The sequence below is a fragment of the Ranitomeya imitator genome, chromosome 4 (assembly GCF_032444005.1).
Source record: "Ranitomeya imitator isolate aRanImi1 chromosome 4, aRanImi1.pri, whole genome shotgun sequence".
Lineage (NCBI taxonomy): Eukaryota > Metazoa > Chordata > Amphibia > Anura > Dendrobatidae > Ranitomeya > Ranitomeya imitator.
Window position 1 is genome coordinate 96,750,364 of NC_091285.1, and position 24,761 is coordinate 96,775,124.

Consider the following 24,761-nt stretch of genomic DNA (forward strand, 5'->3'; position numbering starts at 1 on the left):
AGAGTGCACAGGTGCTGGGCTGACTGTACATGGACATGTAGAGAGCACTCTAGTGTGCTGTAACAGAGGGAGCACAGGTGCTGTTCTGACTGTACATGGAGACATGTAGAGAGCACTCTAGTATGCTTTAACAGAGAGTGCACCGGTGCTGGGCTGACTGTACATGGAGGCATGTAAAGAGCACTCTAGTATGCTGTAACAGAGGGAGCACAGGTACTGGGCTGAATGTACATGGACATGTAGAGCGCACTCTAGTATGCTGTAACAGAGGGAGCACAGGTGCTGGGCTGATCGTACATGGACATATAGAGAGCACTCTAGTATGCTGTAACAGAGGGAGCACAGGTGCTGGGCTGACTGCACAAGGAGACATGTAGAGGGCACTCTAGTATGCTGTAACAGAGTGCACAGGTGCTGGGCTGACTGTACATGAACATGTAGAGAGCAGTCTAGTATGCTGTAACAGAGGGAGCACAGGTGCTGTGCTGACTGTACATGGAGACATGTAGAGAGCATTCTAGTATGCTGTAACAGAGAGTGCACAGGTGCTGGGCTGACTGTACATGGAGGCATGTAGAGAGCACTCTAGTATGCTGTAACAGAGGGAGCACAGGTGCTGGGCTGACTGTACATGGGCATGTAGAGCGCACTCTAGTATGCTGTAACAGAGGGAGCACAGGTGCTGGGCTGATCGTACATGGACATGTAGAGAGCACCCTAGTATGCTGTAACAGAGGGAGCACAGGTGCTGGGCTGACTGTACATGGAGACATGTAGAGAGCACTCTAGTATGCTGTAACAGAGTGCACAGGTGCTGGGCTGACTGTACATGGACATGTAGAGAGCATTCTAGTATGCTGTAACAGAGGGAGCACAGGTGCTGGGCTGACTGTACATGGACATGTAGAGAGCATTCTAGTATGCTGTAACAGAGGGAGCACAGGTACAGGACTGACTGTACATGGACATGTAGAGAGCACTCTAGTGTCCTGTAACAGAGGGAGCACAGGTGCTGGGCTGACTGCACATGGACATGTAGAGAGCACTCTAGTATGCTGTAACAGAGTGCACAGGTGCTGGGCTGACTGTACATGGACATGTAGAGAGCATTCTAGTATGCTGTAACAGAGGGAGCACAGGTGCTGGGCTGACTGTACATGGACATGTAGAGAGCATTCTAGTATGCTGTAACAGAGGGAGCACAGGTACAGGACTGACTGTACATGGAGACATGTAGAGAGCATTCTAGTGTCCTGTAACAGAGGGAGCACAGGTGCTGGGCTGACTGCACATGGACATGTAGAGAGCACTCTAGTGTGCTGTAACAGAGGGAGCACAGGTGCTGGACTGACTGTACATGGACATGTAGAGAGCACTCTAGTGTGCTGTAACAGAGGGAGCACAGGTGCTGGGCTGACTGTACATGGACATGTAAAGAGCACTCGTGTGTGCTGTAACAGAGAGTGCACAGGTGCTGGGCTGACTGTACATGGAGGCATGTAGAGAGCACTCTAGTGTGCTGTAACGGAGGGAGCACAGGTGCTGTGCTGACTGTACATGGAGACATGTAGAGGGCACTCTAGTGTGCTGTAACAGAGGGAGCACAGGTGCTGGGCTGATCGTACATGGACATGTAGAGAGCACTCTAGTATGCTGTAACAGAGGGAGCACAGGTGCTGGGCTGATCGTACATGGACATGTAGAGAGCACTCTAGTATGCTGTAACAGAGGGAGCACAGGTGCTGGGCTGATCGTACATGGACATGTAGAGAGCACTCTAGTATGCTGTAACAGAGGGAGCACAGGTGCTGGGCTGACTGCACAAGGAGACATGTAGAGAGCACTCTAGTATTATGTAACAGAGTGCACAGTTCTGGACTGACTGTACATGGACATGTAGAGAGCACTCTAGTATGCTGTAACAGAGGGAGCACAGGTGATGGGCTGACTGTACATGGACATGTAGAGAGCACTCTAGTGTGCTGTAACAGAGAGCGCACAGCTGCTGGGCTGACTGTACATGGAGACATGTAGAGAGCATTCTAGTATGCTGTAAAAGAGGGAGCACAGGTGCTGGGCTGACTGTACATGGAGACATGTAGAGAGCACTCTAGTATTAAGTAACAGAGGGCACAGTTCTGGGCTGACTGTACATGGACATGTAGAGAGCACTCTAGTATGCTGTAACAGAGGCAGCACAGGTGCTGGGCTGACTGTACATGGACATGTAGAGAGCACTCTAGCATGCTGTAAAAGAGGGAGCACAGGTGCTGTGCTGACTGTACATGGACATGTAGAGAGCACTCTAGTGTGCTGTAACAGAGAGCGCACAGGTGCTGGGCTGACTGTACATGTACATGTAGAGAGCACTCTAGTGTGCTGTAACAGAGAGCGCACAGGTGCTGTGCTGACTGTACATGGAGATGTAGAGAGCACTCTAGTATGCTGTAACAGAGGCAGCACAGGTGCTGGGCTGACTGTACATGGACATGTAGAGAGCACTCTAGTATGCTGCAACAGAGGGAGCACAGGTGCTGTGCTGACTGTACATGGACATGTAGAGAGCACTCTAGTGTGCTGTAACAGAGAGCGCACAGGTGCTGGGCTGACTGTACATGGACATGTAGAGAGCACTCTAGTGTGCTGTAAAAGAGAGCGCACAGGTGCTGTGCTGACTGTACATGGACATATAGAGAGCACTCTAGTGTGCTGTAACAGAGAGCGCACAGCTGCTGGGCTGACTGTACATGGAGACATGTAGAGAGCATTCTAGTATGCTGTAACAGAGGGAGCACAGGTGCTGGGCTGACTGTACATGGAGACACGTAGAGAGCACTCTAGTATGCTGTAACAGAGAGTGCACAGGTGCTGGGCTGACTGTATATGGAGACATGTAGAGAGCACTCTAGTATTATGTAACAGAGGGCACAGTTCTGGGCTGACTGTACATGGACATGTAGAGAGCACTCTAGTATTATGTAACAGAGGGCACAGTTCTGGGCTGACTGTACATGGACATGTAGAGAGCACTCTAGTATGCTGTAACATAGGGAGCACAGGTGCTGAGCTGACTGTACATGGACATGTAGAGAGCACTCTAGTATGCTGTAACAGAGGCAGCACAGGTGCTGGGCTGACTGTACATGGACATGTAGAGAGCACTCTAGTATGCTGTAACAGAGGGAGCACAGGTGCTGAGCTGACTGTACATGGACATGTAGAAAGCACTCTAGTGTGCTGTAACAGAGGGAGCACAGGTGCTGGGCTGACTGTACATGGACATGTAAAGAGCACTCGTGTGTGCTGTAACAGAGAGTGCACAGGTGCTGGGCTGACTGTACATGGAGGCATGTAGAGAGCACTCTAATGTGCTGTAACGGAGGGAGCACAGGTGCTGTGCTGACTGTACATGGAGACATGTAGAGAGCACTCTAGTGTGCTGTAACAGAGGGAGCACAGGTGCTGGGCTGATCGTACATGGACATGTAGAGAGCACTCTAGTATGCTGTAACAGAGGGAGCACAGGTGCTGGGCTGACTGCACAAGGAGACATGTAGAGAGCACTCTAGTATTATGTAACAGAGTGTACAGTTCTGGACTGACTGTACATGGACATGTAGAGAGCACTCTAGTATGCTGTAACAGAGGGAGCACAGGTGATCGGCTGACTGTACATGGACATGTAGAGAGCACTCTAGTGTGCTGTAACAGAGAGTGCACAGGTGCTGGGCTGACTGTACATGGACATGTAGAGAGCACTCTAGTGTGCTGTAAAAGAGAGCGCACAGGTGCTGTGCTGACTGTACATGGACATGTAGAGAGCACTCTAGTGTGCTGTAACAGAGAGTGCACAGCTGCTGGGCTGACTGTACATGGAGACATGTAGAGAGCATTCTAGTATGCTGTAACTGACGGAGCACAGGTGCTGGGCTGACTGTACATGGAGACACGTAGAGAGCACTCTAGTATGCTGTAACAGAGAGTGCACAGGTGCTGGGCTGACTGTACATGGAGACATGTAGAGAGCACTCTAGTATTATGTAACAGAGGGCACAGTTCTGAGCTGACTTTACATGGACATGTAGAGAGCATTCTAGTATTATGTAACAGAGGGCACATTTCTGGGCTGACTGTACATGGACATGTAGAGAGCACTCTAGTATGCTGTAACATAGGGAGCACAGGTGCTGGGCTGACTGTACATGGACATGTAGAGAGCACTCTAGTATGCTGTAACAGAGGCAGCACAGGTGCTGGGCTGACTGTACATGGACATGTAGAGAGCACTCTAGCATGCTGTAAAAGAGGGAGCACAGGTGCTGTGCTGACTGTACATGGACATGTAGAGAGCACTCTAGTGTGCTGTAACAGAGAGCGCACAGGTGCTGGGCTGACTGTACATGTACATGTAGAGAGCACTCTAGTGTGCTGTAACAGAGAGCGCACAGGTGCTGTGCTGACTGTACATGGAGATGTAGAGAGCACTCTAGTATGCTGTAACAGAGAGTGCACAGGTGCTGGGCTGACTGTACATGGAGACATGTAGAGAGCACTCTAGTATGCTGTAACAGAGGGAGCACAGGTGCTGTGCTGACTGTACATGGAGACATGTAGAGAGCACTCTAGTGTGCTTTAACAGAGAGTGGACCGGTGCTGGGCTGACTGTACATGGACATGTAGAGCGCACTCTAGTATGCTGTAACAGAGGGAGCACAGGTGCTGGGCTGATCGTACATGGACATATAGAGAGCACTCTAGTATGCTGTAACAGAGGGAGCACAGGTGCTGGGCTGACTGCACAAGGAGACATGTAGAGAGCACTCTAGTATGCTGTAACAGAGTGCACAGGTGCTGGGCTGACTGTACATGGACATGTAGAGAGCACTCTAGTGTGCTGTAACAGAGGGAGCACAGGTGCTGTGCTGACTGTACATGGGGACATGAAGAGAGCACTCTAGTATGCTTTAACAGAGAGTGCACCGGTGCTGGGCTGACTGTACATGGAGGCATGTAAAGAGCACTCTAGTATGCTGTAACAGAGGGAGCACAGGTACTGGGCTGACTGTACATGGACATGTAGAGCGCACTCTAGTATGCTGTAACAGAGGGAGCACAGGTGCTGGGCTGATTGTACATGGACATGTAGAGAGCACTCTAGTATGCTGTAACAGAGGGAGCACAGGTGCTGGGCTGATCGTACATGGAGACATGTAGAGAGCATTCTAGTATGCTGTAACAGAGAGTGCACAGGTGCTGGGCTGACTGTACATGGAGGCATTGTAGAGATCACTCTAGTATGCTGTAACGGAGGGAGCACAGGTGCTGGGCTGACTGTACATGGACATGTAGAGCGCACTCTAGTATGCTGTAACAGAGGGAGCACAGGTGCTGGGCTGATCGTACATGGACATGTAGAGAGCACCCTAGTATGCTGTAACAGAGGGAGCACAGGTGCTGGGCTGACTGTACATGGAGACATGTAGAGAGCACTCTAGTATGCTGTAACAGAGTGCACAGGTGCTGGGCTGACTGTACATGGACATGTAGAGAGCATTCTAGTATGCTGTAACAGAGGGAGCACAGGTGCTGGGCTGACTGTACATGGACATGTAGAGAGCATTCTAGTATGCTGTAACAGAGGGAGCACAGGTGCTGGACTGACTGTACATGGACATGTAGAGAGCACTCTAGTGTGCTGTAACAGAGAGCGCACAGGTGCTGGGCTGACTGTACATGGACATGTAGAGAGCACTTTAGTGTGCTGTAACAGAGAGCATACAGGAGCTTTGCTGACTGTACATGGAGAAATGTAGAGAGCACTCTAGTGTGCTGTAACAGAGGGAGCACAGGTGCTTGGCTGACTGTACATGGAGACATGTAGAGAGCATTCTAGTGTCCAGTAACAGAGGGAGCACAGGTGCTGGGCTGACTGCACATGGACATGTAGAGAGCACTCTAGTGTGCTGTAACAGAGGGAGCACAGGTGCTGGACTGACTGTACATGGACATGTAGAGAGCACTCTAGTGTGCTGTAACAGAAGGAGCACAGGTGCTGCGCTGACTGTACATGGACATGTAAAGAGCACTTGTGTGTGCTGTAACAGAGAGTGCACAGGTGCTGGGCTGACTGTACATGGAGGCATGTAGAGAGCACTCTAGTGTGCTGTAACAGAGGGAGCACAGGTGCTGTGCTGACTGTACATGGAGACATGTAGAGAGTACTCTAGTGTGCTGTAACAGAGGGAGCACAGGTGCTGGGCTGATCGTACATGGACATGTAGAGAGCACTCTAGTATGCTGTAACAGAGGGAGCACAGGTGCTGGGCTAACTGCACAAGGAGACATGTAGAGAGCACTCTAGTATTATGTAACAGAGTGCACAGTTCTGGGCTGACTGTACATGGACATGTAGAGAGCACTCTAGTATGCTGTAACAGAGGGAGCACAGGTGCTGGGCTGACTGTACATGGACATGTAGAGAGCACTCTAGTATGCTGTAACAGAGGCAGCACAGGTGCTGGGCTGACTGTACATGGACATGTAGAGAGCATTCTAGTGTGCTGTAACAGAGGGAGCACAGGTGCTGGACTGACTGTACATGGACATGTAGAGAGCACTCTAGTATGCTGTAACAGAGAGCGCACAAGTGCTGGGCTGACCGTACATGGACATGTAGATAGCACTCTAGTATGCTGTAACAGAGGGAGCACAGGTGCTGTGCTGACTGTACATGGACATGTAGAGAGCACTCTAGTGTGCTGTAACAGAGAGCGCACAGGTGCTGGGCTGACTGTACATGGACATGTAGAGAGCACTCTAGTGTGCTGTAAAAGAGAGCGCACAGGTGCTGTGCTGACTGTACATGGACATGTAGAGAGCACTCTAGTGTGCTGTAACAGAGAGCGCACAGCTGCTGGGCTGACTGTACATGGAGACATGTAGAGAGCACTCTAGTATGCTGTAACAGAGGGAGCACAGGTGCTGTGCTGACTGTACATGGAGTCATGTAGAGAGCACTCCAGTGTGCTTTAACAGAGAGCGCACAGGTGCTGGGCTGACTGTACATGGACATGTAGAGAGCACTTTAGTGTGCTGTAACAGAGAGCACACAGGTGCTTTGCTGACTGTACATGGAGAAATGTAGAGAGCATTCTAGTGTGCTGTAACAGAGGGAGCACAGGTGCTGGGCTGACTGTACATGGAGACATGTAGAGAGCATTCTAGTGTCCTGTAACAGAGGGAGCACAGGTGCTGGGCTGACTGCACATGGACATGTAGAGAGCACTCTAGTGTGCTGTAACAGAGGGAGCACAGGTGCTGGACTGACTGTACATGGACATGTAGAGAGCACTCTAGTGTGCTGTAACAGAGGGAGCACAGGTGCTGGGCTGACTGTACATGGACATGTAAAGAGCACTCGTGTGTGCTGTAACAGAGAGTGCACAGGTGCTGGGCTGACTGTACTTGGAGGCATGTAGAGAGCACTCTAGTGTGCTGTAACGGAGGGAGCACAGGTGCTGTGCTGACTGTACATGGAGACATGTAGAGAGCACTCTAGTGTGCTGTAACAGAGGGAGCACAGGTGCTGGGCTGATCGTACATGGACATGTAGAGAGCACTCTAGTATGCTGTAACAGAGGAAGCACAGGTGCTGGGCTGACTGCACAAGGAGACATGTAGAGAGCACTCTAGTATTATGTAACAGAGTGCACAGTTCTGGACTGACTGTACATGGACATGTAGAGAGCACTCTAGTATGCTGTAACATAGGGAGCACAGGTGCTGGGCTGACTGTACATGGACATGTAGAAAGCACTCTAGTATGCTGTAACAGAGGCAGCACAGGTGCTGGGCTGACTGTACATGGACATGTAGAGAGCACTCTAGTATGCTGTAACAGAGGGAGCACATGTGCTGTGCTGACTGTACATGGACATGTAGAGAGAGCACTCTAGTGTGCTGTAACAGAGAGCGCACAGGTGCTGGGCTGACTGTACATGGACATGTAGAGAGCACTCTAGTGTGCTGTAAAAGAGAGCGCACAGGTGCTGTGCTGACTGTACATGGACATATAGAGAGCACTCTAGTGTGGTGTAACAGAGAGCGCACAGCTGCTGGGCTGACTGTACATGGAGACATGTAGAGAGCATTCTAGTATGCTGTAACAGAGGGAGCACAGGTGCTGGGCTGACTACATGGAGACACGTAGAGAGCACTCTAGTATGCTGTAACAGAGAGTGCACAGGTGCTGGGCTGACTGTATTTGGAGACATGTAGAGAGCACTCTAGTATTATGTAACAGAGGGCACAGTTCTGGGCTGACTGTACATGGACATGTAGAGAGCACTCTAGTATTATGTAACAGAGGGCACAGTTCTGGGCTGACTGTACATGGACATGTAGAGAGCACTCTAGTATGCTGTAACATAGGGAGCACAGGTGCTGAGCTGACTGTACATGGACATGTAGAGAGCACTCTAGTATGCTGTAACAGAGGCAGCACAGGTGCTGGGCTGACTGTACATGGACATGTAGAGAGCACTCTAGTATTATGTAACAGAGGGCACAGTTCTGGGCTGACTGTACATGGACATGTAGAGAGCACTCTAGTATTATGTAACAGAGGGCACAGTTCTGGGCTGACTGTACATGGACATGTAGAGAGCACTCTAGTATGCTGTAACATAGGGAGCACAGGTGCTGAGCTGACTGTATATGGACATGTAGAGAGCACTCTAGTATGCTGTAACAGAGGCAGCACAGGTGCTGGGCAGACTGTACATGGATATGTAGAGAGCACTCTAGTATGCTGTAACAGAGGGAGCACAGGTGCTGTGCTGACTGTACATGGACATGTAGAGAGCACTCTAGTATGCTGTACCAGACGGAGCACAGGTGCTGGGCTGACTGTACATGGAGACACATAGAGAGCACTCTAGTATGCTGTAACATAGGGAGCACAGGTGCTGGGCTGACTGTACATGGACATGTAGAGAGCACTCTAGTATGCTGTAACAGAGGCAGCACAGGTGCTGGGCTGACTGTACATGGACACGTAGAGAGCACTCTAGTATGCTGTAACAGAGGGAGCACAGGTGCTGTGCTGACTGTACATGGACATGTAGAGAGCACTCTAGTGTGCTGTAACAGAGAGCGCACAGGTGCTGGGCTGACTGTACATGGACATGTAGAGAGCACTCTAGTGTGCTGTAAAAGAGAGGGCACAGGTGCTGTGCTGACTGTACATGGACATGTAGAAAGCATTCTAGTATGCTGTAACAGAGGGAGCACAGGTGCTGAGCTGACTGTACATGGAGACACGTAGAGAGCACTCTAGTATGCTGTAACAGAGAGTGCACAGGTGCTGGGCTGACTGTACATGAAGACATGTAGAGAGCACTCTAGTATGCTGTAACAGAGGGAGCACAGGTGCTGTGCTGACTGTACATGGAGACATGTAGAGAGCACTCTAGTATGCTGTAACAGAGAGTGCACATGTGCTGGGCTGACTGTACATGGACAAGTAGAGAGCACTCTAGTATGCTGTAACAGTGGGAGCCCAGGTGCTGGGCTGACTGTACATGGAGACATGTAGAGAGCACTCTAGTATGCTTTAACAGAGTGCAGAGATGCTGGGCTGACTGTACATGGACATGTAGAGAGCACTCTAATATGCTGTAACAGAGGGAGCACAGATGCTGGGCTGACTGTATATGGACATGTAGAGAGCACTCTAGTATGCTGTAACAGAGGGAGCACAGGTGCTGGGCTGACTGTACATGGACATGTAGAGAGCACTCTAGTATGCTGTAACAGAGAGTGCACAGGTGCTGGGCTGACTGTACATGGACATGTAGAGAGCACTCTAGTGTGCTGTAACAGAAAGCGCACAGGTGCTGGGCTGACTGTACATGGACATGTAGAGAGCATACTAGTATGCTGTAACAGAGGGACTGCAGGTGCTGGGCTGACTGTACATAGAGACATGTAGAGAGCACTCTAGTATGCTGTAACATAGAGTGCACAGGTGCTAGGCTGACTGTACGTGGAGACATGTAGAGAGCACTCTAGTATGCTGTAACAGAGGAAACGCAGGTGCTGTGCTGACTGTACATGGAGACATGTAGAGAGCACTCTAGTATGCTGTAACAGAGAGTGCACAGGTGCTGGGCTGACTGTACATGGACATGTAGAGAGCAATCTGGTATGCTGTAACTTAGGGAGCACAGGTGCTAGTCTGACTGTACATGGACATGTAGAGAGCACTCTAGATTGCTGTAACAGAGGGAGCACAGGTGCTGGGCTGACTGTATATGGACATGTAGAGAGCACTCTAGTATGCTGTAACAGTGGGAGCACAGGTGCTGGGCTGACTGTACATGGATATGTAGAGAGCACTCTAGTATGCTGTAACAGAGGGAGCACAGGTGCTGGGCTGACTGTACATGGACATGTAGAGAGCATTCTTGTATGCTGTAACAGAGGGAGCACAGGTGCTGGGCTGACTGTACATGGACATGTAGAGAGCACTCTAGTGTGCTGTAACAGAGAGCGCACAGGTGCTGGGCTGACTGTACATGGACATGTAGAGAGCACTCTAGTGTGCTGAAACAGAGAGCGCACAGGTGCTGGGCTGACTGTACATGGACATGTAGAGAGCACTCTAGTGTGCTGTAACAGAGAGCGCACAGCTGCTGTGCTGACTGTACATGGAGACATGTGTAGAGCACTCTAGTATGCTGTAACAGAGGGAGCACAGGTGCTGGGCTGACTGTACATGGAGACATGTAGAGAGCACTCTAGTGTGCTGTAACAGAGAGACTGCACAGGTGCTGTGCTGACTGTACATGGAGACATGTAGAGAGCACTCTAGTGTGCTGTAACAGAGAGTGCACAGGTGCTGGGCTGACTGTACATGGACATGTAGAGAGCACTTTAGTGTGCTGTAACAAAGGGAGCACAGGTGCTGGGCTGACTGTACATTGACATGTAGAGAGCATTCTAGTGTGCTGTAACAGAGAGTGCACAGGTGCTGGGCTGACTGTACATGGAGACATGTAGAGAGCACTCTAGTATGCTGTAACAGAGAGTGCACAGGTGCGTGGCTGACTGTACATGGACATGTAGAGAGCACTCTAGTATGCTGTAACAGAGGGAGCACAGGTGCTGGGCTGACTGTACATGGACATGTAGAGAGCACTCTAGTGTGCTGTAACAGAAAGCGCACAGGTGCTGGGCTGACTGTACATGGACATGTAGAGAGCATACTAGTATGCTGTAACAGAGGGACTGCAGGTGCTGGGCTGACTGTACATAGAGACATGTAGAGAGCACTCTAGTATGCTGTAACATAGAGTGCACAGGTGCTAGGCTGACTGTACGTGGAGACATGTAGAGAGCACTCTAGTATGCTGTAACAGAGGAAACGCAGGTGCTGTGCTGACTGTACATGGAGACATGTAGAGAGCACTCTAGTATGCTGTAACAGAGAGTGCACAGGTGCTGGGCTGACTGTACATGGACATGTAGAGAGCAATCTGGTATGCTGTAACTTAGGGAGCACAGGTGCTAGTCTGACTGTACATGGACATGTAGAGAGCACTCTAGATTGCTGTAACAGAGGGAGCACAGGTGCTGGGCTGACTGTATATGGACATGTAGAGAGCACTCTAGTATGCTGTAACAGTGGGAGCACAGGTGCTGGGCTGACTGTACATGGATATGTAGAGAGCACTCTAGTATGCTGTAACAGAGGGAGCACAGGTGCTGGGCTGACTGTACATGGACATGTAGAGAGCATTCTTGTATGCTGTAACAGAGGGAGCACAGGTGCTGGGCTGACTGTACATGGACATGTAGAGAGCACTCTAGTGTGCTGTAACAGAGAGCGCACAGGTGCTGGGCTGACTGTACATGGACATGTAGAGAGCACTCTAGTGTGCTGTAACAGAGAGCGCACAGCTGCTGTGCTGACTGTACATGGAGACATGTGTAGAGCACTCTAGTATGCTGTAACAGAGGGAGCACAGGTGCTGGGCTGACTGTACATGGAGACATGTAGAGAGCACTCTAGTGTGCTGTAACAGAGAGACTGCACAGGTGCTGTGCTGACTGTACATGGAGACATGTAGAGAGCACTCTAGTGTGCTGTAACAGATTGTGCACAGGTGCTGGGCTGACTGTACATGGACATGTAGAGAGCACTTTAGTGTGCTGTAACAAAGGGAGCACAGGTGCTGGGCTGACTGTACATTGACATGTAGAGAGCATTCTAGTGTGCTGTAACAGAGAGTGCACAGGTGCTGGGCTGACTGTACATGGAGACATGTAGAGAGCACTCTAGTATGCTGTAACAGAGAGTGCACAGGTGCATGGCTGACTGTACATGGACATGTAGAGAGCACTCTAGTATGCTGTAACAAAAGGAACACAGGTGCTGGGCTGACAGTACATGGACATGTAGAGAGCACTCTAGTATGCTGTAACAGAGGGAGCACAGGTGCTGGGCTGACTGTACATGGACATGTAGAGAGAACTCTAGTATGCTGTAACAGAGGGAGCACAGGTGCTGGGCTGACTGTACATGGACATGTAGAGAACACTCTAGTGTGCTGTAACAGAGAGCGCACAGTTGCTGGGCTGATTGTACATGGACATGTAGAGAGCACTCTAGTATGCTGTAACAGAGGGAGAAAGGTGCTGGGCTGACTGTACATGGACAAGTAGAGAGCACTCTAGTTTGCTGTAACAGAGTGCACAGGTGCTGTGTTGACTGTACATGGACATGTAGAGAGCACTCTAGTGTGCTGTAACAGAGAGCGCACAGGTGCTGGGCTGACTGTACAAGGACATGTAGAGAGCACTCTAGTGTGCTGTAACAGAGAGCGTACAGGTGCTGTGCTGACTGTACATGGACATGTAGAGAGCACTCTAGTGTGCTGTAACAGAGAGCGCACAGATGCTGGGCTGACTGTACATGGAGACATGTGGGGAGCATTCTAGTATGCTGTAACAGAAGGAGCACAGGTGCTGGGCTGACTGTACATGGAGACACGTAGAGAGCACTCTAGTATGCTGTAACAGAGAGTGCACAGGTGCTGGGCTGACTGTACATGGAGACATGTAGAGAACACTCTAGTATGCTGTAACAGAGGGAGCACAGGTGCTGTGCTGACTGTACATGGAGACATGTAGAGAGCACTCTAGTATGCTGTAACAGAGAGTGCACATGTGCTGGGCTGACTGTACATGGACATGTAGAGAGCACTCTAGTATGCTGTAACAGAGGGAGCACAGGTGCTAGTCTGACTGTACATGGACATGTAGAGAGCACTCTAGTATGCTGTAACAGAGGGAGCACAGGTGCTGGGCTGACTGTATATGGACATGTAGAGAGCACTCTAGTATGCTGTAACAGTGGGAGCACAGGTGCTGGGCTGACTGTACATGGAGACATGTAGAGAGCACTCTAGTATGCTGTAACAGAGTGCTGAGGTGCTGGGCTGACTGTACATGGACATGTAGAGAGCACTCTAATATGCTGTAACAGAGGGAGCACAGGTGCTGGGCTGACTGTACATGGACATGTAGAGAGCACTCTAGTATGCTGTAACAGAGGGAGCACAGGTGCTGGGCTTACTGTACATGGACATGTAGAGAGCACTCTAGTATGCTGTAACAGAGGGAGCACAGGTGCTGGGCTGACTGTACATGGACATGTAGAGAGCAATCTAGTATGCTGTTACAGAGGGAGCACAGGTGCTGGACAGACTGTACATGGACATGAAGAGAGCACTATAGTGTGCTGTAACAGAGAGCGCACAGGTGCTGGGCTGACTGTACATGGACATGTAGAGAGCATTCTGGTATGCTGTAACAGAGGGAGTGCAGGTGCTGGGCTGACTGTACATGGAGACATGTAGAGAGCACTCTAGTATGCTGTAACATAGAGTGCACAGTTGCTAGGCTGACTGTACGTGGAGACATGTAGAGAGCACTCTAGTATGCTGTAACAGAGGGAACACAGGTGCTGTGCTGACTGTACATGGAGACATGTAGAGAGCACTCTAGTATGCTGTAACAGAGAGTGCAAAGGTGCTGGGCTGACTGTACATGGACATGTAGAGAGCACTCTAGTATGCTGTAACAGAGGGAGCACAGGTGCTAGTCTGACTGTACATGGACATGTAGAGAGCACTCTAGTATGCTGTAACAGAGGGAGCACAGGTGCTGGGCTGACTTTATATGGACATGTAGAGAGCACTCTAGTATGCTGTAACAATGGGAGCACAGGCGCTGGGCTGACTGTACATGGAGACATGTAGAGAGCACTCTAGTATGGTGTAACAGAGTGCACAGGTGTTGGGCTGACTGTACATGGACATGTAGAGAGCACTCTAGTATGCTGTAACAGAGGGAGCACAGGTGCTGGGCTGACTGTACATGGACATGTAGAGAGCATTCTAGTATGCTGTAAAAGAGGGAGCACAGGTGCTGGGCTGACTGTACATGGACATGTAGAGAGCACTCTAGTGTGCTGCAACAGAGAGCGCACAGGTGCTGGGCTGACTGTACATGGATATGTAGAGAGCACTCTAGTGTGCGGTAACAGAGAGCGCACAGGTGCTGGGCTGACTGTACATGGACATGTAGAGAGCACTCTAGTGTGCTGTAACAGAGAGCGCACAGCTGCTGTGCTGACTGTACATGGAGACATGTAGAGAGCACTCTAGTATGCTGTAACAGAGGGAGCACAGGTGCTCGGCTGACTGTACATGGAGACATGTAGAGAGCACTCTAGTGTGCTGTAACAGAGAGAGCGCACAGGTGCTGTGCTGACTGTACATGGAGACATGTAGAGAGCACTCTAGTGTGCTGTAACAGAGAGTGCACAGGTGCTGGGGTGACTGTACATGGACATGTAGAGAGCACTCTAGTGTGCTGTAACAAAGGGAGCACTGGTGCTGGGCTGACTGTACATGGACATGTAGAGAGCACTCTAATGTGCTGTAACAGAGAGTGCACAGGTGCTGGGCTGACTGTACATGGAGACATGTTCTGTAGAGAGCACTCTAGTATGCTGTAACAGAGAGTGCACAGGTGCTGGGCTGACTGTACATGGACATGTAGAGAGCACTCTAGTATGCTGTAACAGAGGGAGCACAGGTGCTGGGCTGACATTACATGGACATGTAGAGAGCACTCCAGTATGCTGTAACAGAGGGAGCACAGGTGCTGGGCTGACTGTACATGGACATGTAGAGAGAACTCTAGTATGCTGTAAAAGAGCGAGCACAGGTGCTGGGCTGACTGTACATGGACATGAAGAGAACACTCTAGTGTGCTGTAACAGAGAGCGCACAGGTGCTGGGCTGATTGTACATGGACATGTAGAGAGCACTCTAGTATGCTGTAACAGAGGGAGAAAGGTGCTGGGCTGACTGTACATGGACAAGTAGAGAGCACTCTAGTTTGCTGTAACAGAGGGAGCACAGGTGCTGGGCTGACTGTACATGGACATGTAGAGAGCACTTTAGTATGCTGTAACAGAGGGAGCACAGGTGCTGGGCTGACTGTACATGGACATGTAGAGAGCACTCTAGTATGCTGTAACAGAGGGAGCACAGGTGCTGGGCTGACTGTACATGGACATGTAGAGAGCACTCTAGTATGCTGTAACAGAGGGAGCACAGGTGCTGGGCTGACTGTACATGGACATGAAGAGAGCACTCTAGTGTGCTGTAACAGAGAGCGCACAGGTGCTGGGCTGACTGTACATGGACATGTAGAGAGAATTCTAGTATGCTGTAACAGAGGGAGCACAGGTGCTGGGCTGACTGTACATGGAGACATGTAGAGAGCACTCTAGTATGCTGTAACAAAGGGAGCACAGGTGCTGGGCTGACTGTACATGGACATGTAGAGAGCACTCTAGTATGCTGTAACAGAGGGAGCACAGGTGCTGGGCTGACTGTACAAGGACATGTAGAGAGCACTCTAGTATGCTGTAACATAGAGTGCACAGGTGCTAGGCTGACGGTACGTGGAGACATGTAGAGAGCACTCTAGTATGCTGTAACAGAGGGAACACAGGTGCTGTGCTGACTGTACATGGAGACATGTAGAGAGCACTCTAGTATGCTGTAACAGAGAGTGCACAGGTGCTGTGCTGACTGTACATGGACATGTAGAGAGCACTCTAGTATGCTGTAACAGAGGGAGCACAGGTGCTAGTCTGACTGTACATGGACATGTAGAGAGCACTCTAGTGTGCTGTAACAGAGAGTGCACATGTGCTGGGTTGACTGTACATGGACATGTAGAGAGCACTCTAGTATGCTGTAACAGAGGGAGCACAGGTGCTAGTCTGACTGTACATGGACATGTAGAGAGCACTCTAGTATGCTGTAACAATGGGAGCACAGGTGCTGGGCTGACTGTATATGGACATGTAGAGAGCACTCTAGTATGCTGTAACAGTGGGAGCACAGGTGCTGGGCTGACTGTACATGGAGACATGTAGAGAGCACTCTAGTATGCTGTAACAGAGTGCTGAGGTGCTGTGCTGACTGTACATGGACATGTAGAGAGCACTCTAATATGCTGTAACAGAGGGAGCACAGGTGCTGGGCTGACTGTACATGGACATGTAGAGAGCACTCTAGTATGCTGTAACAGAGGGAGCACAGGTGCTGGGCTGACTGTACATGGACATGTAGAGAGCAATCTAGTATGCTGTAACAGAGGGAGCACAGGTGCTGGACAGACTGTACATGGACATGAAGAGAGCACTCTAGTGTGCTGTAACAGAGAGCGCACAGGTGCTGGGCTGACTGTACATGGACATGTAGAGAGCATTCTGGTATGCTGTAACAGAGGGAGTGCAGGTACTGGGCTGACTGTACATGGAGACATGTAGAGAGCACTCTAGTATGCTGTAACATAGAGTGCACAGGTGCTAGGCTGACTGTACGTGGAGACATGTAGAGAGCACTCTAGTATGCTGTAACAGAGGGAACACAGGTGCTGTGCTGACTGTACATGGAGACATGTAGAGAGCACTCTAGTATGCTGTAACAGAGAGTGCAAAGGTGCTGGGCTGACTGTACATGGACATGTAGAGAGCACTCTAGTATGCTGTAACAGGGAGCACAGGTGCTAGTCTGACTGTACATGGACATGTAGAGAGCACTCTAGTATGCTGTAACCTAGGGAGCACAGGTGCTAGTCTGACTGTACATGGACATGTAGAGAGCACTCTAGTATGCTGTAACAGAGGGAGCACAGGTGCTGGGCTGACTTTATATGGACATGTAGAGAGCACTCTAGTATGCTGTAACAATGGGAGCACAGGTGCTGGGCTGACTGTACATGGAGACATGTAGAGAGCACTCTAGTATGGTGTAACAGAGTGCACAGGTGTTGGGCTGACTGTACATGGACATGTAGAGAGCACTCTAGTATGCTGTAACAGAGGGAGCACAGGTGCTGGGCTGACTGTACATGGACATGTAGAGAGCATTCTAGTATGCTGTAACAGAGGGAGCACAGGTGCTGGGCTGACTGTACATGGACATGTAGAGAGCACTCTAGTGTGCTGCAACAGAGAGCGCACAGGTGCTGGGCTGACTGTACATGGACATGTAGAGAGCACTCTAGTGTGCTGTAACAGAGAGCGCACAGGTGCTGGGCTGACTGTACATGGACATGTAGAGAGCACTCTAGTGTGCTGTAACAGAGAGCGCACAGCTGCTGTGCTGACTGTACATGGAGACATGTAGAGAGCACTCTAGTATGCTGTAACAGAGGGAGCACAGGTGCTGGGCTTACTGTACATGGAGACATGTAGAGAGCTCTCTAGTGTGCTGTAACAGAGAGAGCGCACAGGTGCTGTGCTGACTGTACATGGAGACATGTAGAGAGCACTCTAGTGTGCTGTAACAGAGAGTGCACAGGTGCTGGGCTGACTGTACATGGACATGTAGAGAGCACTTTAGTGTGCTGTAACAAAGGGAGCACAGGTGCTGGGCTGACTGTACATGGACATGTAGAGAGCACTCTAGTGTGCTGTAACAGAGAGTGCACAGGTGCTGGGCTGACTGTACATGGAGACATGTACAGTCATGGACAAAAATTTTGAGAATGAGACAAATATTAATTTTTCCAAAGTCTACTGCTTCATTTTTTCTAATGGCAATTTGCATATACTCCTGAATGTCAGAGTGATCAGCTTAACAGCAATTACTGTACTTGCAAAGTCAATATTTGCCCAGAAAATGAACTTTAACCCCCAAAACACATTTCAACATCATTGCAGTCCTGCCTTAAAAGGAGCAGCTAACATCATTTTAGTGATTGGACATGTAGAGAGCACTCTAGTGTGCTGTAACAGAGAGCGTACAGGTGCTGTGCTGACTGTACATGGACATGTGGAGAGCACTCTAGTGTGCTGTAACAAAGAGCGTACAGGTAATGGGCTGACTGTACATGGACATGTAGAGACAACTCTAGTGTGCTGTAACAGAGAGCGTACAGGTGCTGGGCTGACTGTACATGGACATGTAGAGAGCACTCTAGTATGCTGTAACAGAGGGAGCACAGGTGCTGGGCTGACTGTACATGGAGACATGTAGAGAGCACTCTAGTATGCTGTAACAGAGTGCACAGGTGATGTGCTGACTGTACATGGACATGTAGAGAGCACTCTAGTGTGCTGTAACAGAGAGCGTACAGGTGCTATGCTGACTGTACATGGACATGTAGAGAGCACTCTAGTGTGCTGTAACAGAGGGAGCACAGGTGCTGGGCTGGCTGTACATGGAGAAATGTAGAGAGCACTCTAGTTTGCTGTAAGAGAGAGCGTACAGGTGCTGTGCTGACTGTACATGGACATGTAGAGAGCACTCTAGTGTGCTGTAACAGATAGCGTACAGGTGCTGGGCTGACTGTACATGGACATGTAGAGAGCACTCTAGTGTGCTGTAACAGAGGGCGTACAGGTGCTGTGCTGACTGTACATGGACATGTAGAGAGCACTCTAGTGTGCTGTAACAGAGAGAGTGCACAGGTGCTGTGCTGACTGTACATGGAGACATGTAGAGAGCACTCTAGTGTGCTGTAACAGAGAGCGCACAGGTGCAGGGCTGACTGTACATGGACATGTAGAGAGCACTCTAGTGTGCTGTAACAGAGAGCGTACAGGTGCTGTGCTGACTGTACTTGGACAAGTAGAGAGCACTCTAGTGTGCTGTAACAGAGAGAGGACAGGTGCTGGGCTGACTGTACATGGAGATATGTAGTGAGAACTCTAGTGTGCTGTAACAGAGAGCGCACAGGTGCTGGGCTGACTGTACATGGAGACATGTAGAGAGCACTCTAGTGTGTTGTAACAGAGAGTGCATAGGTGCTGGGCTGAATGTACATGGAGACATGTAGAGAGCACTCTTGTGTGCTGTAACAGAGGGAGCACAGGTGCTGTGCTGACTGTACATGGACATGTAGAGAGCACTGTAGTGTGCTGTAACAGAGAGCGTACAAGTGCTGTGCTGACTGTACATGGACATGTAGAGAGCACTCTAGTGTGCTGTAACAGAGGGAGCACAGGTACTGTGCTGACTGTACATGGAGACATGTAGAGAGCACTCTAGTGTGCTGTAACAGAGAGCGCACAGGTGCTGTGCTGACTGTACATTGACATGTAAAGAGCATTCTAGTGAGCAGTAACAGAGAGCGCACAGGTGCTGGGCTGACTGTACATGGACATGTAGAGAGCACTCTAGTATGCTGTAACAGAGGGAGCACAGGTGCTGGGCTGACTGTACATGGACATGTAGAGAGCACTCTAGTATGCTGTAACAGAGGCAGCACAGGTGCTGGGCTGACTGTACATGGACATGTAGAGAGCACTCTAGTGTGCTGTAACAGAGGGAGCACAGGTGCTGGACTGACTGTACATGGACATGTAGAGAGCACTCTAGTGTGCTGTACCAGAAGGAGCACAGGTGCTGGGCTGACTGTATATAGACATGTAAAGAGCACTCGTGTGTGCTGTAACAGAGAGTGCACAGGTGCTGGGCTGACTGTACATGGAGGCATGTAGAGAGCACTCTAGTGTGCTGAAACAGAGGGAGCACAGGTGCTGGGCTGATCGTACATGGACATGTAGAGAGCACTCTAGTGTGCTGTAACAGAGAGCGCACAAGTGCTGGGCTGACTGTACATGGACATGTATAGAGCACTCTAGTATGCTGTAACATAGGGAGCACAGGTGCTGGGCTGACTGTACATGGACATGTAGAGAGCACTCTAGTATGCTGTAACAGAGGGGGCACAGGTGCTGGGCTGACTGTACATGGACATGTAGAGAGCACTCAAGTATGCTGTAACAGAGGGAGCACAGGTGCTGGGCTGACTGTACATGGACATGTAGAGAGAACTCTAGTATGCTGTAACAGAGGGAGCACAGGTGCTGGGCTGACTGTACATGGACATGTAGAGAACACTCTAGTGTGCTGCAACAGAGAGCGCACAGGTGCTGGGATGACTGAACATGGACATATAGAGAGCACTCTAGTGTGCTGTAACAGAGGGAGCACAGGTGCTGGGCTGACTGTACATGGAAATGTAGAGAGAACTCTAGTATGCTGTAACAGATTGCACAGGTGCTGTGCTGACTGTACATGGACATGTAGAGAGCACTCTAGTGTGCTGTAACAGAGAGAGCACAGGTGTTGGGCTGGCTGTACATGGAGACATGTAGAGAGCACTCTAGTGTGCTGTAACAGAGAGCGCACAGGTGCTGGGCTGACTGTACATGGACATGTAGAGAGCACTCTAGTATGCTGTAACAGAGGGAGCACAGGTGCTGGGCTGACTGTACATGGACATGTAGAGAGCACTCTAGTGTGCTGTAACAGAGAGTGCACATGTGCTGGGCTGACTGTACATGGACATGTAGAGAGCACTCTAGTATGCTGTAACAGAGGGAGCACAGGTGCTAGTCTGACTGTACATGGACATGTAGAGAGCACTCTAGTATGCTGTAACAGAGGGAGCACAGGTGCTGGGCTGACTGTATATGGACATGTAGAGAGCACTCTTGTATGCTGTAACAGTGGGAGCACAGGTGCTGGGCTGACTGTACATGGAGACATGTAGAGAGCACTCTAGTATGCTGTAACAGAGTGCTGAGGTGCTGGGCTGACTGTACATGGACATGTAGAGAGCACTCTAATATGCTGTAACAGAGGGAGCACAGGTGCTGGGCTGACTGTACATGGACATGTAGAGAGCACTCTAGTATGCTGTAACAGAGGGAGCACAGGTGCTGGGCTGACTGTACATGGACATGTAGAGAGCACTCTAATATGCTGTAACAGAGGGAGCACAGGTGCTGGGCTGACTGTACATGGACATGTAGAGAACACTCTAGTGTGCTGCAACAGAGAGCGCACAGGTGCTGGGATGACTGAACATGGACATATAGAGAGCACTCTAGTGTGCTGTAACAGAGGGAGCACAGGTGCTGGGCTGACTGTACATGGAAATGTAGAGAGAACTCTAGTATGCTGTAACAGATTGCACAGGTGCTGTGCTGACTGTACATGGACATGTAGAGAGCACTCTAGTGTGCTGTAACAGAGAGAGCACAGGTGTTGGGCTGGCTGTACATGGAGACATGTAGAGAGCACTCTAGTGTGCTGTAACAGAGAGCGCACAGGTGCTGGGCTGACTGTACATGGACATGTAGAGAGCACTCTAGTATGCTGTAACAGAGGGAGCACAGGTGCTGGGCTGACTGTACATGGACATGTAGAGAGCACTCTAGTGTGCTGTAACAGAGAGTGCACATGTGCTGGGCTGACTGTACATGGACATGTAGAGAGCACTCTAGTATGCTGTAACAGAGGGAGCACAGGTGCTAGTCTGACTGTACATGGACATGTAGAGAGCACTCTAGTATGCTGTAACAGAGGGAGCACAGGTGCTGGGCTGACTGTATATGGACATGTAGAGAGCACTCTAGTATGCTGTAACAGAGGGAGCACAGGTGCTGGGCTGACTGTACATGGAGACATGTAGAGAGCACTCTAGTATGCTGTAACAGAGTGCTGAGGTGCTGGGCTGACTGTACATGGACATGTAGAGAGCACTCTAGTATGCTGTAACAGACGGAACACAGGTGCTGTGCTGACTGTACATGGAGACATGTAGAGAGCACTCTAGTATGCTGTAACAGAGAGTGCAAAGGTGCTGGGCTGACTGTACATGGACATGTAGAGAGCACTCTAGTATGCTGTAACAGAGGGAGCACAGGTGCTGGGCTGACTGTACATGGACATGTAGAGAACACTCTAGTGTGCTGCAACAGAGAGCGCACAGGTGCTGGGATGACTGAACATGGACATATAGAGAGCACTCTAGTGTGCTGTAACAGAGGGAGCACAGGTGCTGGGCTGACTGTACATGGAAATGTAGAGAGAACTCTAGTATGCTGTAACAGATTGCACAGGTGCTGTGCTGACTGTACATGGACATGTAGAGAGCACTCTAGTATGGTGTAACAGAGTGCACAGGTGTTGGGCTGACTGTACATGGACATGTAGAGAGAGAGCACTCTAGTATGCTGTAACAGAGGGAGCACAGGTGCTGGGCTGACTGTACATGGACATGTAGAGAGCATTCTAGTATGCTGTAACAGAGGGAGCACAGGTGCTGGGCTGACTGTACATGGACATGTAGAGAGCACTCTAGTGTGCTGCAACAGAGAGCGCACAGGTGCTGGGCTGACTGTACATGGACATGTAGAGAGCACTCTAGTGTGCTGTAACAGAGAGCGCACAGGTGCTGGGCTGACTGTACATGGACATGTAGAGAGCACTCTAGTGTGCTGTATCAGAGAGCGCACAGCTGCTGTGCTGACTGTACATGGAGACATGTAGAGAGCACTCTAGTATGCTGTAACAGAGGGAGCACAGGTGCTGGGCTTACTGTACATGGAGACATGTAGAGAGCACTCTAGTGTGCTGTAACAGAGAGAGCGCACAGGTGCTGTGCTGACTGTACATGGAGACATGTAGAGAGCACTCTAGTGTGCTGTAACAGAGAGTGCACAGGTGCTGGGCTGACTGTACATGGACATGTAGAGAGCACTTTAGTGTGCTGTAACAAAGGGAGCACAGGTGCTGGGCTGACTGTACATGGACATGTAGAGAGCACTCTAGTGTGCTGTAACAGAGAGTGCACAGGTGCTGGGCTGACTGTACATGGAGACATGTACAGTCATGGACAAAAATTTTGAGAATGAGACAAATATTAATTTTTCCAAAGTCTACTGCTTCATTTTTTCTAATGGCAATTTGCATATACTCCTGAATGTCAGAGTGATCAGCTGAACAGCAATTACTGTACTTGCAAAGTCAATATTTGCCCAGAAAATGAACTTTAACCCCCAAAACACATTTCAACATCATTGCAGTCCTGCCTTAAAAGGAGCAGCTAACATCATTTTAGTGATTGATCCATTAACACAGGTTTGGGTGTTGATGAGGACAGGGCTGGCGATCAATCAGTCATGATTAAGTAAGAATGACATCACTGGACACTTTAAAAGGAGGCTGGTGCTTGATATCATTGTTTCTCTTCAGTTAACCATGGTTATCTCTAAAGAAACACGTGCAGCCATCATTGCACTGCACAAAAATGGCATAACAGGGAAGACTATCGCAGCTACAAAGATTGCACCTCAGTCAACAATCTATCGCATCATCAAGAACTTCAAGGAGAGAGCTTCCATTGTTGTCAAAAAGGCTCCTGGGCGCCCAAGAAAGACCAGCAAGCGCCAGGACCGTATCTTAAAACTGTTTCAGCTGCGGGATCGGACTACCAGCAGTGCCGAGCTTGCTCAGGAAAGGCAGCAGGCTGGTGTGAGTGCTTCTGCACGCACTGTGAGGCGGAGACTCTTTGAGCAAGGCCTGGTTTCAAGGAGAGCAGCAAAGAAGCCACTTCTCTCCAGAAAAACATCAGGGACCGACTGATATTCTGCAAAAGGTACAGGGAGTGGACTGCTGAGGACTGGGGCAAAGTCATTTTCTCTGATGAATCCCCTTTTCAATTGTTTGGGACATCTGGAAAACAGCTTATTCGGAGAAGAAGAGGTGAGCGCTCCAACCAGTCTTGTCTCATGCCAACTGTAAAGCATCCTGAAACCATTCATGTGTGGGGTTGCTTCTCAGCCAAGGGAATCGGCTCACTCACAGTCTTGCCTAAAAACACAGCCATGAATAAAGAATGGTACCAGAATGTCCTCTAAGAGCAACTTCTCCCAACCGTCCAAGAGCAGTTTGGCACCCAACAATGCCTTTTCCAGCATGATGGAGCACCTTGCCATAAAGCAAAGGTGATAACTAAATGGCTCATGGAACAAACCATAGAGATTTTGGGTCCATGGCCTGGAAACTCCCCAGATCTTAATCCCATTGAGAACTTGTGGTCGATTATCAAGAGACGGGTGGACAAACAAAAACCAACAAATTCTGGCAAAATGCAAGCATTGATTATGCAAGAATGGACTGCTATCAGTCAGGATTTGGTCCAGAAGTTGATTGAGAGCATGCCAGGGAGAATTGCAGAGGTCTTGAAGAAGAAGGGTCAACACTGCAAATATTGACTTGCTGCATTAACTCATTCTAACTGTCAATATAACCTATTGGTACTCATAATATGATTGCAATTATATTTCTGTATGTGATATAAACATCAGA